Consider the following 20,086-nt stretch of genomic DNA (forward strand, 5'->3'; position numbering starts at 1 on the left):
TAGAAGTATAGTTAGAAGTGTAGTTGTTTCCTAATATATTTCTTCTCACCTTATTATTCTTTGGAGAACTCTTAAACATACTCAGCTTCAGGGTCTGCATCTGAGTTATTAAGCTCAGGTGCAAGAAAATTTCAGTAATTGTGTTTAGTAATTATCTTCATTTCTACATTCCTGTGATTCCATCCACATCAGTAGACATGAAGGCCCCAGGCTCGATTCCTCCTGAGATATCTATGTAACTACCCTAATCCACATGATGTATTTTCTTATCAATATGTGAAATATTTGAAACACATTGCATTAGAAATTCCAAATCAAGTATGTTAGGGAACCAGTTCTAGACAGAGTTAACTATTGACAAACAAATTTTACATCTATACATGTTTATGATATATGCTTTATTACCTATTCGGTGTCCTGACAGCCAGAGAACATGCAATTTAACACACACACACACACACACACACACACACACACACACACACACACACATACACACAGTGGCCACAGGCAACACAAAATCTCCCACAGTTGCTGAGACGAGAATAATCATCCTAAAACCATAAATTTCAATATCTCAATATCAGTGCAAAAGGTAAACAGCTTTTTTATAGTTCTATTCATTAGCTGAGCCTCAGTTCCAATTAATTGATATTTCATGATCATATACTTCTGTATCTACAATATGGGTTATTCACATTTTTTATTCTTTGAATAGTCTAATACCTCTAATTTACTCCTTATTTTCAATGACTTCTATGCGAATAAATTAGTACAGATCTTTGCTTCTTTTCTTTTCCTTATTTGTTTGGTGAGTTTTTTTTTTCATTTTGCCTTATTAAGAAATTTTCTACTCACTCCACATACTATCCACAAGGCCCCTTCCTCCCTCCTCCCACCCCCAGCCTCTTTCCAAGCCACTGTGCAACCCCACATTCCCAAAATCAAGGTCTCCCATGGGGATTCAGCAGAGAGGCAGGGTGCTGGGGAGGCTTTCAGGTATTTTCATTTTTCTGGAAAATAACTCCTTTTCTCACAAAATATATCCAGATATTGTTACCCATCATCTACTCATCTAATTTTTCCCCTATATTGTAACCAGGTCTTTCCTGTTTCTGTTTCTCATTAGAAAAAAAACACAGTCTTTAAGGAATTATAATATAAGAAAATGTAACTTAATAAATTTAAACTGGAACCAACACATAGAAATTAAATAATAAGTAGAAAATGAAGAAAAAAAAGCTCAACAGAAGGGACATAAATCAGAAGATCTGTTGGTATAACACATAGAATCTTATAAATACAAATCATATATACAAAAGAAATGTACCATAAATATATGGAAATATAAAAAATATAAAAGACAAAATGAAAATGCAAACTCAAAAACTGTAAAGTCCTGACATGATATTGTGAGACAAGGAATTTCCAAGGATGACATGGAGTTTGGTTTCTGCTTGCCATTTACAGCTGTGCATGCAGCCAAACCTTAAAAGTAGTTAGTTTGCTCAGAGATATAACCTTAGAAATAGTTAATCAATTAAAGATTGCATTTGACTTAGGAATGGGGGAATGAGTCTATATCTTCTTTCAGCTCTAGGTCCCCATTCAGTGGAGACTCATGAAAAACCCATGCATGCTGTGTCAGTGAGTACACATGTTCATCAATTAAGTTGAAATATAGGTACTTGATTTTTTAGTGTCCTTCATCCTCTCTAGCTTTTATACATTCTGAGAGGAGGCAATTGATATAGTCAATACATTTAGGACCAAGTGTTTCAATGTTTCTCACTCTCTGCTAATGTCTTGCTTTGAGAGTATGTATGAGTTACAAACTGCTGCAGGAGGAAGTTTCTCTGATGATGGCTGAGAAAGGCATTGAACTTCGAGTATAGCAGATTGCCATTCAGAAACTTTTTATTACTACAGATTTTGGAAGAGTTGTATTTGGCTCAACCCTAGGTCCTTGGGCTATGTAGCCTAAGGTTCTTGGTCATGCAAGCAGTGTTGAGTATGGTTTCTATCTAGTGGAGTATGCCGCAGCCAAATTGGATATTGGTGGGTGACTACAACATCATCTGTTCTACCATTTAAGTAGCATTCAGTATTGGCAGAATAACAGTGTAGTTTAAAGAGGTTGAGGCTGAGTTGTTGTTTCTCCTTTGATGGTATGTAGAATATTTTCCTTTACTGAAGATTCTAGTATATCAGAGTGAATGTTCCATGTAGACACCAGCTTTGCATCTCCATTTTCAATGAGTTGTATAGGTGTTGTTTTCAGCCACGGGACTTTGCTATCAGTATGTGAAGAATACCACTTGATGACAGACTGGGTTGTTTTGGGTTTGCTGTGGGACCTCATTGTTTAATGCTTCAATTAAATGTAACCTAATTCTGCGACTGGAAGCATCATTAGTGAACAAATTATATCCATTTGGGGCTCTTTCTCTCATATTGGCTGATTTCATTTACATCACCTTCATGGATTTGTCTATGTTAGGAAGGTACTATTTTATTAGATTTCCATATAGCACTCAAGTGGCCTCAAGTTTAAATGTTTTTCTGTGTATGCCCTTCCTATTCCTATATTCTGACCCTTCTTGCCTTTTGATAATCCCATTCCAACCCTTTCCCCATTCATTTTTATCTTTCTATTCTCTATGAATTTCCTAGAAAAATATCTCTGGCCTTTCTACTCCCTTATTTTGGATTTGGCCTCTCTATGTATGTAGATTCTAGCTTGCTTGTCATTGACTCAAAAGCTAATATCTGCATATAAGCCTATACATACCATATTTATCTATTGTATCTGGGCTACGTACTGAAATGACGTACCAGTAAATTTTATAATGTTTTTATTTAAATGTATGAGTAATACTACATTGTATAATGTACTACATTTTGTTTATCCAAGTATTTGTTGAGAGCCATCTAGATTATTTCCAATTTCAAATTATTATGAATAGAGCAACAATGAGATTGGGTGAGCCAATTTCACTGTGGTAGGATGAAGCACACTTTGCAAATAATCTCAAAAGTGTTATAGCTGGATCTCAAGTTAGACCTTTGTGAGGAACTACTAAAGTGATTTCTCTAGTGGCTGTACAAGCTTGCAATCCAACCTACAATGGATACTTTTTTTCATTTAGTGCACATTAAAACTGGTTGGGCTGTCCCTTATTTTATTGATCCTGCCTATTCTGACTGAATACATAGAATGTTGAACACAACTTTTAAGTGTTTCTCTGCCACTTGAGTTTCCTCTTTTGTGAATTCTCTGAATTTGTACTTCTTTATTTCTTATGTTTAATTTTTCTTGTTCTTTATTTTTAATTATATATATATATATGTTTACACACACACACACACACACACACACACACACACACACATATATATATATATATATATATATATATATATATATATATATCAAGTTGGGGGCTCTGTCCCTCCCATTAGTTGGTATGGTAAGGTCACCTTCATGCATGTATATATTTAGGAAGTACTTATTTTAGTAGATTTCTATATAACATTCAAATGACTTCAATATAGTTGTCTCTGTACTCCCTTCCCAATCCCACACTCTGTTCCCCACTACCATTGGTCTTCCCATTCTTGCTCACCTCCATTCATGCACATCTATCTTTTCTATTTCGATTTACTAGGAAAGTGTATCTGTCCTTCCTAGTCCCTTATTCTATACTTATCCTTCCTACATCCATGGATTCTAGATTGATTGTCTTTGACTCATAAAGCCCAAAAAGAGTAATAAATTTTTGGATTCTTCTACATACAGCCATCCAGTTTGACTAGCAAATTTTCTTGAAGCTGTTGTCTATTTTCCAGCATGTATTTCTGGCATCTTTATAAAAATCACGCGTCCCTAACTGTGTATATTTATATCTAGATCTTCATTTGTTTTTTCCATCAGTTATATACAAACTTAGCAAGTTTTAATTTCTATAGTTTTTTTAGTCCATTTTGAGATTAAGGCATGATAATAACTCCAGCAGTTCCTTTATTATTTATATTTTATCTATTCAGAGTTTTTGTGATTCCATAAGATGCTGAGAATTGTTCTTTCAAGATCAGTGAATAATGTGGAATTTTTATGTGGATTATAATTAATCTGTATAATTTTTTTGGTAAGATGGCCATTTAAATGAAATTAATCCTATCATATCATAAGCATATCAGATTTTCTACTTTCTGATACTTTTTTATGCTTCTTTCTTTATATACTTGAAGTTTTTGCCATACAAATATTTCACTTTCTTTGTTTCTTGTGTCATATTAATATATATATATATGTATGTATATATATAATATCACAAAACGTTTGTCATTTTTATATAGAAGAGCTGTTGATTCTTTTGTGTTAATTTTAATCCAACTATTCTGATGAAAACATTTATCCATTGTAGGGGTTTCCACTTCATATTTTGAATCATTATTGTATTCTATCTTATCATCTTCAAAAAAAGGATACCTTGATTTCCTCCTTTTCAGTATGTATTCCATTGAATTTCTTCAGATGTCTCACTGTTCTTGCTAAGATTTCAAGTACTGTAGCAAACTGGACAATCTTGTCTTTATTTTTATGGAATTATTTTAGTTTTTCCATTTAAGTTACAGTTGAATATAATGTTACTGTAAACTGCCTTAGTTATTTTGAGATATGTGCCTTGCACCCCTAATATCTCTAGGGCTTGTATCGTGAAGGAGCTTTGGATTTTTGTCAATGTCCTTTACTTCATTTAATGTGATGATCATGTATTTTTCTCTTTCACTATGTTTTTAGGTGAATTACATTTATCAGTTTATTTATGTTGAGCCACCTATGTATCTCTGGGATGAAGCTAAATTGCTCATGGTGGATGATCTTTTTGATGTGTGCTAGAATTCAATTAACAAGTATTTTTTAAAGCTACTTATATCTATATTCATGAGGAAAATTTGCCTCTACTTCTCTCAATCTCTATTGCATCTTTATGTAGTATTGGTATCAGGAGAAATATAGTTGTTTTGATAGTTTGTTTGTACCCTAAGAAATAAAATTTTCCTGAAGATCAGAGGTCAGAGCCATCCAGTATATTAAACAGAAGCCAGGCAGTGGAGGCACACACCTTTCATCCTAGCACTCAGGAGGCAGAGATCCATCCAACTTGTTTGCACTCTCAACTCTAACTTGTTTTCACTCCCTTCTTCTATTTGCTCTAATTTGGGGCCTGGGGAAGGATGGAGAAGCATCATTTTATGAAGTCAGTGACTGGTCTCCTAAACTTTAAGAGCATGTGACTTCCAGTTTATATTTCCTTGCTTCAACTTGAGGTATCTACAGAACAATAGATTATTTCTCTCTTTTATACAGAATCAGATATTCACTTTAAACCAGAATCTTGCAAAGGCAATTAAATTTTCAAACTGAACCAAAGTACCAACCCTTGGGCATACATCTAGCCAGTATTTTTTTTTTCAGGAATCAGAGAACTCTATATATATATAGAACTCTCTCTCTCTCTCTCTCTCTCTCTATATATATATATATATATATATATATATATATATATATATATATATATATATATACCTGGATCTCAGGTACCCCCAAAAGAACACCACAGAGACCCAATCCTGCATGTAAAAGCAAAGAGCCTTTATTTCAAGCCCAGAGCTTGGTCCCTCTGTCTGTCTGACACAGAGGTGAGAGCAGAGAGCCCTGAGCTCAGGTGGGGCAGAGTTTTTACCACAGCAGAGGTTGGAGTGAGGGCATTTCCAGGGTCCAGGACCCTGATTGGATGACAATTATCTAGGGGTATCTGTAAAACAAAATAATAGGTATGTGCTAGACTCAAGGACATCTGGCCACCTTAACTGATGGTTGAAATGTTTGGGATGTCAGGTACTTCCTCACCCCTGGGTGCATTCCTGGGTGGTATCAGCTTAAGGCTTTTCTTGGATTTGGGTGTTGCCTGCCAGTAAGTCTGGCACAGAAGCTGTGTCTAGGTCCCTAAGCCTGTCATGACTGCTATGAGGTCAAGCTATTTTGGGGCCCCTTTACATTCCCCCCTTCATAAATACCAATGATAGGACTCAATCATGAGTCCTACCTGTCTTAAGAACCATTAGCTAACAGATTTTTCCAAGGCAGCAACATCTGTATGTATTGCCATTTTTAAGGCCCTGTAGTTCTGATCTTTGAGTACAACCAGATTATGATCTTATATAATACCTCTTTGGTTCTTTACAAAGAAGGTCACTGTCTTATTTTATTGCAGAACCATTTCAGTTAATAAATTTATTTATTGACAACTCTAAACCTATTTTCCTGGTATGTCAATGGACATTGTAGTTGGCCATCTTGCCTCTATGCCAAGGATTTTCCTTTTGACCCAGCAGAAGTGGACTCATACCTTCAAATCCCAACAAGAACTACAGATTTGGTTTAAAAGTATATGCATTTTCCTTCTGTCCAGGAAGCCAGGTATAGATGAACAGAGATTTTTGGCCTGATGAGAATCACTTCTAGGTTTATAGATGACAATTAAAATAAATCAAAAATGTTGAGGTTGTGTCTGAACAGTAAGTAGTCATTGCTCTACCAGCTTATCAGAACTCTATTAAATGTAAAGTTCTGAACTGTTATATCATAGAACTCTATTAAATGTAAAGTTCTGAACTGTTATATCATAGAACGGGAGCAATCTGAAACATTTTTTAATCTTAAATCATTTTCTGAGATCCCCAAAGCATAGAAACTTTTATATCCTCAGACCTTTCTTATACCCATATTTGAACCTTCTTGACTTATTTAAACTTTTATATCTTAGAACATTCTCTTAAAAATGAGCTAACAAGCTAGATTTATAGATCTGGTTTTCTGATGCTGCCAAGCTGACAAAATTATAGCTAGTCTAGCCATCAGTACTATCATAGATCTGAGATCTGAGAAGGATAATCTATATCTGATGGATCTGCCTCATAGGTCTGATGGTGGAAGAAGATTGATGCTGTTCTGAATAGTGACTCCAACATTATGGAGACCTGCGTATTTACTGTTAAGGTCCACCATGAAGCTGGTCTCTCTTTGGAACTCTAACCCTGCCACACATTTGCAAACCTCAGCTGTTCCTTATGATCCCTTTATGTCTTTAAAATCATTCTTTTGTAATAAGTAAATGGTAATGAGTAAATCTTAAATTACAAAATTTAGCTGCCATAGCAAGCATTGAGGTGCAGCTTTAGCCATTCAGTGAAATTCTCTAGAAGCTTGGTGTTGAGTACTTGGTAAAGACATAAGTACTTAGGTGTAAATTTCTAAGTTAGCTTTTGCTAACGTGAATAGATTTTTATAACCTTAGTGAAAGATAGCTGCTAGCCATGTGACTGCCCATGAGGTCACCAGCCAAGATGGATGAAAACCAAATGATTGATGTTTAAAGCATGTTTTTCTAAACAATAATTACTTGCACATATGCACAGTTGGATCCAAGTTACATACATATACATACAGTTAAAGCTAGCTTACACTCATACATATAGTTAAACCCAAGTCACATATGAGTCCACATGCACACATATTTATCTATATTGTTAATGGAACAGTTTGCAGAATCATCAGCTAATTTTGAAATGCAAACCAACCAGAATTAACTTTTAAATTCAGTATTTTCAGGTATAAGAAACCATAATGAACAAAGATCACATTCTCTCTGACCTTTTACAACCTTCCGTAAGACCCCTTCTGACATTCTATAATCTCCCATGTACCCTCAGTCCATCCAGACATTTATTTTAGACATATTTTTTAACATAGTAACTCTTACCAAAATCTTTCTTGTGATTTCCCACAGTAGTTTAGAATATACTGTAAAGCTACAATATGTTAAACAACAACAGAAATGCATGCATATACCATTACAAGAATAATTCTAAATTTGTATCAGAGACAAAACCAAAACCAAAAAGACGCCAACCTCATGCAAGTCCCATGTGAGTGACCCATGTTCTCTATACAAATCAAATACCTGCAGGTACTTAGAAGTTTTGGGCACTTACAAAAGGATATCCAAATGGCCCCTAAAGGCCCACTTACAAAAGGATATTCCAAAAGTCCATTTACAAAGGAATATCCAAAGGAACCAAAACAGTAAACACAGAAAACACAAAAGTAGACACAGGTAAACATAGACACACAGAAAATATACATACTGTCCGGGTCTTCGGGATCTATGGGCTGGTGGTCCCGGTAGGCTTGGGGGATCTGGGACAAGCCCCCAGATGTTATGTGCAGATCATGGGGCCCCCCAAAAGACAACCACAGAGACCAAATCCCACATGTAAAAGCAAAGAGCCTTTATTTCAAGCTCGGAGGTTGGTCCCTCTGTCTGTCCAACACAGTGGTGAGAGCAGAGAACCCTGAGCTCAGATGGGGCAGAGTTTTTATTATGTCAGAGGTTGGGGTGAGGGGATTTCCAGGGTCCAGGACCCTGATTGGATGACAATTGTCTAGGGGTATCTGTAAAACAAACAAACAAACAAAAATAGGTATGTGCTAGACTCAAGGACATCTGGCCACTTTAACTAATGGTTGAAATGTTTGGAATGTCAGGTAATTCCTCACCCTTGGGTGGATTCCTGGGTGGTATCAGCTTAAGGCTTTTCTTGGATTTGGGTGTTGCCTGCCAGTAAGCCTGTCATAGAAGCTGTGTCTAGGCCCCTAAGCCTGTCATGACTGCTGTGAGGTCAAGCTATTTCGGGACCCCATCATATATACTATCAGTGAGATATCTAGATGCAGAGACACAATCATGAGAACAGATCTCCTATGATGCAATAAATGGTTGTTTAGTTAATTTTGCTCATTCTGATAATTTGCCATAGATATTAGAGAATTTTCATTATTCTTTGGTATTACCATGCTCCCCATTCTCTTCCTGGGAAGACATTTAAAAAATGAGATGTGATTAAATGATTCCCCACTCTACTTCTTCCATATATTTTCTATATGTACTTCTGTCAATTTCTTTACTTGATTTTGATAGCCCTTATCCTATTAATATTGCTAATTTGTGGATATATGTGGGATCATTCGTGGAACATTGGAATATTTCTAGTTTTCAAATTAAACCAGAAAGTAATTAATTGCTCAATAGTATCAGCATTTAAACCTTCTCAAATTCTAGGACACATACCCTTTCATGTAAAAATATTTAATTAATTTATGTAACTTCCTGGTTGTTCCATATCAAAACAAAGGATCTCTACATTTAAATTCATATACTCTCCACTTGTGATTATACATTATGGAAAACAACAATAACACTTTATTTCTACCTGAAAATAGAAGTTAATTTATAAAATCCAATTCATAGCTTTTACAAATCTCAGCTACAAACATCAAAATGAAGAAGACAACAGCCTTACAGAAGGAAAAATGTCTGTTCATAAAGTTTGTTCCATGAGAACAAAGTCTAGGCCTAATATTAGAACTCTAATTGTAGTTTATTTTCTGCATTTGCTCATGAAATCAAAGTACCTATTTTGACTTTAATTTTGAGACTAAAAATTGTTAGTATATGCTGTGGGATGTTCTGTATGTCAAATGTGTTGCTCTGATTGATTAATAAATAAAACACTGATTGGCCAGTAGCCAGGCAGGAAGTATAGGCGGGACAAGGAGAGAGGAGAATTCTGGGAAGTGGAAGACTGAGTCAGAAGAGATGCTGCCAACCACCGCCATGAGAAGATGTTAAGATACCGGTAAGCCACAAGCCACATGGCAACTCATAGATTAATAGAAATGGGTTAATTTAAGATATAAGAACAGTTAACAAGAAGCCTGCCATGGCAATACAGTTTGCAAGCAATATAAATCTCTGTGTTTATTTGGTTGAGTCTGAGCAGCTGTGGGACTGGCGGGTGAGAGAGATATGTCCTGACTTTGACCAGGCAGGAAAACTCTAGCTACAAGTGTAGACTTGTTGAGATAAATGATCCTTTGAGAATATTTGTAAAATTTAATGAGCATTTTCAACTTTAAAATGCATATTCCTGAACTTCTGAAAAGAATTTCTCTCAGGTTTTAACAAAATAATGAAGTGTTTTCGAGCAAATTTGCAAAGAATTAGGCCTGCATGGGAAGCCAAGATACAGAAAATCAACACAGCCACCACAGCCTTTCTCTTGGTGCCTTGGTAGACTGAAAGGAAGGTGATCCAAACACCATGGAACACCAGCATGCTGAATGTCTGTATTTGATTTCACTGAATGTGTCAGGCAGACTCTTGGACAACAACCATACAGTGAAACTTCCCATGGTAGTAGAACTCAAGTATCCCAGGACCCAGTAGATAGCAATAATTGAAACTTTGTTATACACAATCAAAATGTGACCTTTTCCAACATGTGTATTGATATCAAGAAATGGATAAGTTCCCATCCAGATTCCTCAGAGGATTAGTTGAATCATGATGCAAATTGAAGTGATGAAGTTAGGTGCTCCTGACACCATCAGCTTCTTGATCCTTCTACCAAGAGTAATAACCTTGAAGGCCAGTACTATAATAATTTCCTTAGTCCAGACATTAGAAGCAGCCACAGTAAACATAAATGCAAATATAGTGAAGACCTTTTCCCATTCTGTAGGCTGTCAATTTGCCTTGTTGAACATATCCTTTGCTCTACAAAAGCTTCTCAGTTTCAAGAGGTCCCATTGATTGATTGTTCCTCTCAGTGTCTGTGTTACTGGTGTTATAATTAGGAAGTGATCTCCTATGCCAATGCGTTCAAGACTACTTCCTCATTTCTCTTCTAGCAGTTTCAGAATAGCTGGATTTATGTTGAGGTTTTTGATCCACTTGGACTTAAGTTTTGTGCACGGTGACAGATAGTGATCTATTTGCAGCCTTCTACAGGTTGATGTCCAGTTATGCCAGCAATATTTGTTGAAGATGCTTTCTTATTTCCATTGTATAGTTTTGGCTTCTTTGTGAAAAATTATATGTTCATATGTGTGCAGATTAATGTCAGGGTTTTCAGTTGGATTCCATTGGTCCACATGTCAGTTTTTATGCCAATACCAAGCTGTTTTTATTACTGTAGCTCTATAGTAGAGCTTGAGGTTAGGGATCGTGATGCCTTTAGAGGTTGTTTTATTGTAGAGGATTCTTTTGCCTATCCTGGGTTTTTGTTTTTCCATATGAAGTTGAGTATTATTCTTTCCAGGTCTGTATACTGCATGTGGTTGACCAATGAGGAGCAAAAAACAGAGAAAGCAAAAGATGAGAGAGATGAGTAAAACATAGCTGAGATCCAGATTATTGGTTTTGACAGTGAGGGTGTCCTTTTGCTTAAAGAAGAAACCAGGTATGATAACCCTGAGAACAGAGTGGCACAGAGCCAAGCAGGCTAAAGAAATTCCCAAATGGCCATCATTACCCAGGACTGTCACAACTCCTTTTATTCACTGAGTTTCTCCAGTGTTGGAATACTGGTCATGTTGAAACTTCACATACATATTCATGTCTGGCACAAAAAAGCAAAGATTCATCAGTTGTAATATTTCTTCGTTATTTGTGGGATGTGTTATATGAATTTAGCACAAAATTTGTCAAATTTGCATTATCTTTTAAGGTAAATAGAATATTAATTTGGTTATTGTTTAAGAATTAATAGCAATTTCAGATCTATTATTCTTGCCTATAATTATACTAATCTGTTGTTTATATTTATCTTGAATTTTCAGGATGTTAAGAAGCTTGCCAAAATTTAAGAGCCTGTGATAGAATATTCATTTCTCCACAAAAATACCTTAGTGAGTACAATAAATAAATATAAACACATTTTTATTCTTAAAATTCCTTAGACTATGAAATACAAGATCATAACAGCAGCTGTTTCTATGAGCATTTTGTTCTGACTATCAGCCTCAATAGTAGTATCACATTTCAAAGTCCTAATGTAACTGCTTGGGTATACAAACACCACCACCCCAATATATTGCTTAAAAGACTGCATGAGGAGTGTCAAGGAATGCAGAAGCTGCATGAACCATTTACTACCTAAGTCTCCACATGTTAAAAGCATCTTCCACATATTTATGTTTAAAAATGTGAATTTTAGGAAGGCAGAGCTCCTAGGAGTCTTAAGAATTTCTATATGATTTGGCCATCTATACTTTCAAGAGAAAAACATTTTTTGAGAAAACAGCATAAAAGTGATGTTTTTCCCTGTCTTAAGGATATAGATATGACACATAAGAAAGGGTAGATGAAAAAGCTTCCTTCTACTCCTATCATAATATTGATGTCGTGATATATTTCACTGTGTTCAATTGCAGGAACACAACAGAGCAAACATAAACTGAATACTGTCATTCTATTTAGCCTTTGTATTCCTAAATATTCATTTCTTTCCAAATACTTATGTGTCTCATATTTCTCTATGTAGTATTATCTGAACTGTTGAATAATAATATGCAAAATATTTTATTTTTTACTTTAATAGTTATTATTTATATATATTTTATTGTCAAGGTTTTAGGAGTATACCTAAGCATTAGCAAAAATTTCATAAATGTCCTTCTTTTCATTTACTCAAAATTAATATATTTAAAACATAATTTTCATTTATTTTTTGGCTATATAGTTTTCCGTGCAACTGTTTTACTATTATTCAATTGGTTCTCTATAAAATATGATCATTATTTCCATGGAATATTGTATCTGAACTTAATGTATATCATCACATGTATGACATTAAATTATACAAAACAACTTGCATGTTAGTCTGAAAGTTAAATAAAAATATAAGTTTATTATGTAGATATGTATCATTACTCCAAAAATACCTCCTTCATTCAGTTACCTGATACACTAAAAATAATATCACTAACACAGGATCAATGGAACACTTGTTGCAAAGGATATCCTCAACTATTTAATATCAAAATTTTTGCATACTTCTTTTAACATTAAAATAAAGATTTAATTTAGATTTCTATATGCTTACTTCCAAAGTCACCTGTGGAGTAGAGTACACCTGAAAATACAATCTACAAAATAATGACATTATATTACATAGGACATACTACTGAATGAATACTTCACAAACAGGATGCAGCTTCCACAAGCTTGTACAACTTACCACAAAGACTCATAGGAAAATGAAAATAAGAATATACAGCCCATGGTTTGGGAAAAATGAAAAGTATATGTACTGCATTATGTAGTGCTGAATTTCAGACAGAAGATACTGCTCCAGTGATATTTACTACTGTAAAGGAGTTCCCAAAAATAACTATTATGTGAAATTGTTCTAGAAAATAAGTAAAAGTGTAGTTCAAGACACTGAGGTGTACTATTTAAGGGGGAGGATTGTTGATTTATTTATTTTCACATAGAAATTTATCTTTTCAAATCCCATAAGGCATCAGAGAATTATGTAAACATTGGAGACATTAATTCACCTAATGAATTTTTTGATAAGTTTTATACAAATCAGTCATGTTGGAAATTTCATTTTCTGGGCAGGGGGTAATATCAAAACAACACAAAGCCTTTCCCTACTGATGTGATTTTCTGAATCCTGGATTGTTAAGGCAAACTGCATACTGAGGGTGGAATCTGAATAAAGTAACAAATGGGTTAGAAAGCAGAGGTTATTCATACTTGTCAATAGTTGCAGTGACTTAGAACATGGCATCATTAAAAAACATCCTTGAATACACATGAAATAAATTAAAAGTAACATTTCACTCTATTTTGTGGTTAGATAATATAGATTTATTATTACTTCTATAATGTGAAATATATGAACATATCTCTTTATATATGTATAATAAACATGTATCTATCTATCATATATGGGCATATGTTTGTTCATATATGTGGTGATATATTGTGTAGCCTAATAAAATTCGCCTGAAGATCAGAGAATAGAACAAGCCACTAGATTAAACATAGATGCTAGGAAGTGGTGGCATATACCTTTAATCTTAGCACTCAGGAGGCAGAGATCTGTCTGGATCTCTGTGAGTTCAAAGCCATCCTGGACTGTATGAGATTGACTCAGTCTAGGAGGAAAACAGAGCCAGGAAGTGGTGGCACACACCTTTAATCCCAGTACTTGGTAATCACATTCCTTTAATCCCAGCACTTATAAGAAAGTTTTGGCTGGGAGAAAGGTATATAAGACATGAGGAGACAGGAACTAAAGGCTATTCAGGCTGAAGAGTCCTAGAGGCAAGATGTGGAAGTGGTTTGTTCCTTTGTCTCTCTGATATTAAGGTAAATTTTATTATGGTACACAAAATATCAACACACACATATATGTATAACTGAAGCACACACACACACACACACACACACACACACACACACATATATATATATATATATATAACTGAAACAAAATATGTCCTGAAAGGAAATCTTGAAATGTGGGATATGAGTTAGTGACTATATTAGGAAACACTCTTTTCCATGAGGAGGCTCAAGACAATCTTGAGATTCAGGGTAATTATGTTGCATAAAGAATTTCAAAAATAAGTCCAACACACAGGTCTGATGTTTTTGTTCCATTTTATCATCTCTTCAGACTTATAAAATTGATGACCATGTGGCAAATATTGGGAAAACTTTACTAGTTTCTTTTTAAATCTGAGAGAGGTTAATAATCCATAGGGTAGTGAATGTCATACTCCATATCCAGTTTTTCTTTCTGGTTCATGTTTATTTGGTCTCCAGATGGGGTTTATAAATTGGAGGTTCTTCAAGAAAGGGACAATCTGAAACACATTATATTAATCTCAATTATGCCTCCACATTTCAACAGAAAATATGTTTAGATTGCCTCTAATTTTTATTAATCTGTTTCAAATTGTGAACCACTTACAAGTATTAGATAGTAGAAAAAATCTAGATAGTAGTAAAATTATCATCATATTTTGGAAGCACCAGCTTATCTTTGCAGTTTTTCTCTCAAATTTGCAAACCTGAATTATCTGGAGAGTGGTGAGACAATCCAAGCCTATTTCCTGTTTTATGGTATCTCTCATTCAGTTAGGGATTGCCTGTCTCAACTGATTAAACAATATGACAAAGTCACTTATTATTTGGGACCCACTCATTTCATTGATCTCTAATTTCTTGATTACTTAAAAGACCAATCAGCTTCATGTTGGCATTAAAATTTGCACGGGAAACTAACTAAATTTTGGTTTCAAATACTAAAAACAAAAAATGCACATATGTTAGAAATATAAATATTTTGAATTGGATTATAAAACTCTGATTGGATATCAGGTTTGACTGCATTTGAATCTAACACAAATGTGGCTATACATAGATAAGAATTGTGGGTTAAATTAAGAGCTTGCCAGTAATAAGCTGAACTAATGGCCCAGCAGTTATAATTAATGTAAGCTTTTGAGTGATTATTTTATAAGTGGCTGTGGGACCTTGGTGCCGGAGGGGAGAAGAGATATCCTCTGATGAAAAATCTATCTGTGTGTGTGTGTGTGTGTGTGTGTGTGTGTGTGTGTGTATTTTATATCCAGACAACAGATTCCCTTCTACCTTCTCCTTCCATTCCCTTCTTCCACCTAACTTCTGCATTGGCCCCATCCACTCCTCCTCTGTTTCTGTTCATAAAAGGGCAGGGCTCCCATGGGTATCAACAAAACAGGGCATATTATGTTGCTGTAGGACTAAGCTCATCCCCTTATACTAAGGCTGGGCAAGACAACTCAGTATGAGGAATAGGTTCCTGAGAACCATACAAAGTGCTAGGGACAGTCAATACTGCTGGGGATGACTTTCTGTATGCTGTGAACTGTTGCTCTGATTGATTGTTAATAAAATGCTGATTAACCAGTAGCCAGGCAGGAAGTACAGGTGGGATAAGCAGAAAGGAGAATTCTGGTAATAGAAGGGCTGAGTCAGGAGTCACTGCCAGCTGCCACCATGAGGAGCAAAATGTGAAGGCGTACTTGGAAAAGGTACCAAGTCACGTGGCTAAAAATAAATAAGAATTATGGGTTAACTTAAGTGTAAGAGCTAGTCAGTAATAAGCTTGAGCAAAAGAGCATACAGTTAGTAAATTATATAAGACTCTGTGTGTTTACTTGAGTCTGAGCAGCTGAGGGACTGGTGGATGAGAGAGATTTGTCCTAAACACAGGCAGGCTGGGACACAGGAAAATTGTAGCTACACACTACTTCTACTGTTAATAGTCCCACAGGTAGACCAAATTATACAACTGTCATATATATATATATATGTCACATATATATATATATATATATATGTCATATATATATGTCATATATATATATATATATATATATATATATATATATATATATATATATATATATATAGTCTATGTCAGTCCCTGACAGGTTCCCTGGTTGTTGGTTCAGATTCTGTGAGCTCATATGAATCCACATTAGTTGTTTCTGTGGATTTTCTTGTGATGTCCCTGACCCCTCTGGCTCATATATTCATACCTTTCTCCCTTCATCAGGATTCCCTGAGTTCTACCTAGTGTTTTGTTGTGGGTCCCTACATCTCTTCCCATAAGCAACTGGATGAAGCCTCTCTGATGACAATTGGGGTGCACATCAATCTATGAGTATGGCAGAATATTTTTAGGTATCATTATGTTGAATTTTTTCTGTTGTTTTATCCTTTATCTCTGGGCCATCCAGCCTCGGGGTCTTGGTGCTCCAGGAAGTGTCAGGTGTAAGCTCACCCTTGTCGTATTGGTATCAGGCTTGACCAGTCATTGGTTGCCCACTACCCCAATCTTCATGCCCCCCTTACCCTAGGCATAACCCACAGACATGACACAATATGTGTCAAAAGTTTTGGGGATGGTTTGGTGTGCCAATCCCTTTACTGGAAGTCTTACCTAGTCAAATGTGATCCCAGTTCAGACTAGGTATCCATTTTTGCTAGGAGTCTTGCATTGGTTCTTCCTTGTAGAATACTGGGAGTTTTCCTACTACCAGCTTTTTACCTGAGCCCAGAATTCCCCCCTCTGCCTTCTAGTAATCTCTTTCAGTACACTCCCTCTCCAGCCCCCAAAACAATTCCTCATGTTGTCATCCCTAAACTTCCCCAGTTTACTCAGGAGAGCTCTTCTATTTCCCCTTTCCAGTGAGGTCCATGCATGGCCACTTGGGCCCTCTCTGTTACCTAGCTTCTCTGGGTTTGTGGATTTAACATGGTAATCCTTTAGGTTATATGTCATACCCACTTATAAGTCTTCTCTTTCTGACTCTGGGTTACCTCACTCAAGATTGTTTTTATTCTTTTTTTCCTTGTCCCAAATCCCATTTTATTCAGCACATGGGGTGTTCAAAAGCATATATCCATTATTGTCATATGAAAACTATAATTGTTGCCTTTCATAGAGACAGAAGTATTTTTGAACAATAAGAGGAAAGTTCATCTCTATAAACACCAAGTTTAGACATTTGCTATATATAATAGAAGAGTAGATATCATTTTATATAGACATTCTGGTAAGGCTAGTGACTGGAGTTGTGGAGTTGGCATAGTGATGAGAGTCAACGTAGGAGGAGGGGTAGTAGTTTTGATGGCTGTGACAGTGGTATTGCTAGATAGTGTAGTGTAGTCACATTGGTAGAAGTAGTGATTATGATGTTTGTAATGGTATAGTTGTTGAAGAGGATGGGGACAATGATTGGTCTGGAGAGGAAATGGTGATGGACATGATAGTGCTGAAGAAGATGTGATGCTGACAAAGATGGTAATTGTTACTGTTATGATAGTAATGTAAAGGTGATAGAAACGATGGTAGGATAGGTAGAAATGATGATTGGGATGGTAATCAATGTATCATGGTGGCCATGCCTAGGTTGTAGTATTCAGATGTCATGATAGTAGTGGTAATGCAAGTGCTGAGATCTCATGGTGGAGAGTGATGTTATATTGACTATAAAGTAGTAACAATCAAGTGTGCAAAACTTTTGCCATTATCTCTAGCATGTGAAATAATGTCATATGTAATTTATTCTTCATAAAGAAACTATTGCATGGATACTACAATTATCCTCAGTTTGACCATTAAGAAGAATGTACAAAGAGATTACTTCCTTTTGCCCAAGGTCACAGAGCTTTGATGGCCTAGAGATTATACTCTGAACCAGGCACTTGGCCTTTGGTCCTTTATTTTTCTTTTTTCTTTCCTTCCTTCCTTCCTTCCTTCCTTCCTTCCTTTCTTTCTTTCTTTCTTTCTTTCTTTCTTTCTTTCTTTCTTTCTTTCTTTCTTTCTTTCTTTCTTTCTGTTAGTTAAATTTATTAATTTATTTTACACCTTAACTGCAGTTTCCCTGCCTCCCTCTTCTCCAATATCTCCCCATAACTCCCCTGTGCCCCCTCAAATCTACTCATCCTCTGTTTCTGTTGAAAAAGATGTAGAAATAATAAGATAAATGGATAGATAATTGAATCTACTCTAAAAAGAAAAAGAGGAAGATATATAAATGCAAAAGGTAAAATATTGAATCTATTATGAAAAGAAAATATGGATATAATTAGATAAAATGTTAAATTATTAAATCACCTTCTAAAAAGGAACTACTTGTTTTAAATAGGATAAGTAATGAAAATTTTTGTCTGAGTTTATCAAATGCTGCTGGACTGGTCATTGTTATATACTAATGAAGTTTTTTGTCTGAATCTGTCAAATGTTAATGGACTAGACATTGTTAATGTAATCTTGACTGTGTATACTGTATATACTTATTGGATATAGTTTTTCTTATATTAGTTATAAGCTTTTTAATTTTAGACAAAAAAGGGGGAAATGTGGTGATATTGTGTTCCCTGAAATATTGTGCACACTAATAAACTTATCTGAGGTCAGAGAACAGAACAGCCACAATATTAAACATAGAGATTAGGCAGTGGTAGCACACGCCTTTAATCCTAGCATTCCAGAGGCAGAGATCTACCTGGATCTCTGTGTGTTCAAGGATACAGCCAAGCATGGTGAGTCACTCCTTTAATCTAGAAAGTGAGCCTTTGTCCCAGGGAGTGTTGCCAGAAAGCAGAAAGTTATATAAGGCGTGAAGACCAGAAACTAGAAGCTGTTACCTGGTTAAGCATTCAGGCTTTCCAGAAGCAGTTCAGCTGAGATTCATTTGTGTGAGGACCCAGAGGCTTCCAGTCTGAGGAAACAGGATCAGCTGAGGAACTGGCAAAGTGAGGTAGCTATGGCTTGTTCTGTTTCTCTGATCTTCCAGCATTCACCCTAATAACTGGACTCAGGTTTGTTTTTATTAATAGGAACTTTTAGATGCATGCTACACTTAGGCCCAGTTGTAATAAAGGCAATAATATTAAGAAGACTATCGACTCAGTAGATATATGCTTAACAATGCCTGAATTAGTATTTAGTCTTGTTGTATGAATTATTTGACAGAATTCCCTTAAGCATGGAAGTGTTAACTCTTTTTTCATTGCTTAAAGGTAAATTCTGTCTTGGTTGGGAAGTCATGTGACATGATCTTGAGTCAATTGGCTCTACCATATCTGTATGTGGGAAAGCAACACATGACTTTTTTTTTTAATCCAAAACATAGGAATCAGTTTGTACTATCTTCAGAGGCCAGGTCCAAACTTCAAAGTGAGTATATAATATAAGTAATAATAACACAAATTTGAGGTTGGGGATCCTAAACTAATAGCTATAATATATACAGAGATGCTATGATCCAGAAGTGTGTAGACACTGTGCCTGTTGCTTCCATCTACCTGAGCCTATATGCACTGTTCTTATTTGATTATGAGAACAAATGTCTCCTAATGTCCTCCAACCTTTATGGCTCTTAGAATCTTTATGCCTCCACTACTGTGGAATTCCTTGAGCTATGAGGGGAGGGATTTGGTGTAGCTCCCCAACTTAGCATTTTTCTCCACAAAATGTCTGGCCATGGTCACTGTATCTTCCCCTTCTGCTTCTGGAGGAAGTCTTTATGATGATGATTGAATCAGACACTGATCCATAAAGATAGCAGATTATCCACAGGAATCATTTTATTCGTTTTTGT

This window comes from Peromyscus leucopus, chromosome 1 (genome assembly GCF_004664715.2).
Source record: "Peromyscus leucopus breed LL Stock chromosome 1, UCI_PerLeu_2.1, whole genome shotgun sequence".
In the NCBI taxonomy this organism is placed as follows: Eukaryota; Metazoa; Chordata; class Mammalia; order Rodentia; family Cricetidae; genus Peromyscus; species Peromyscus leucopus.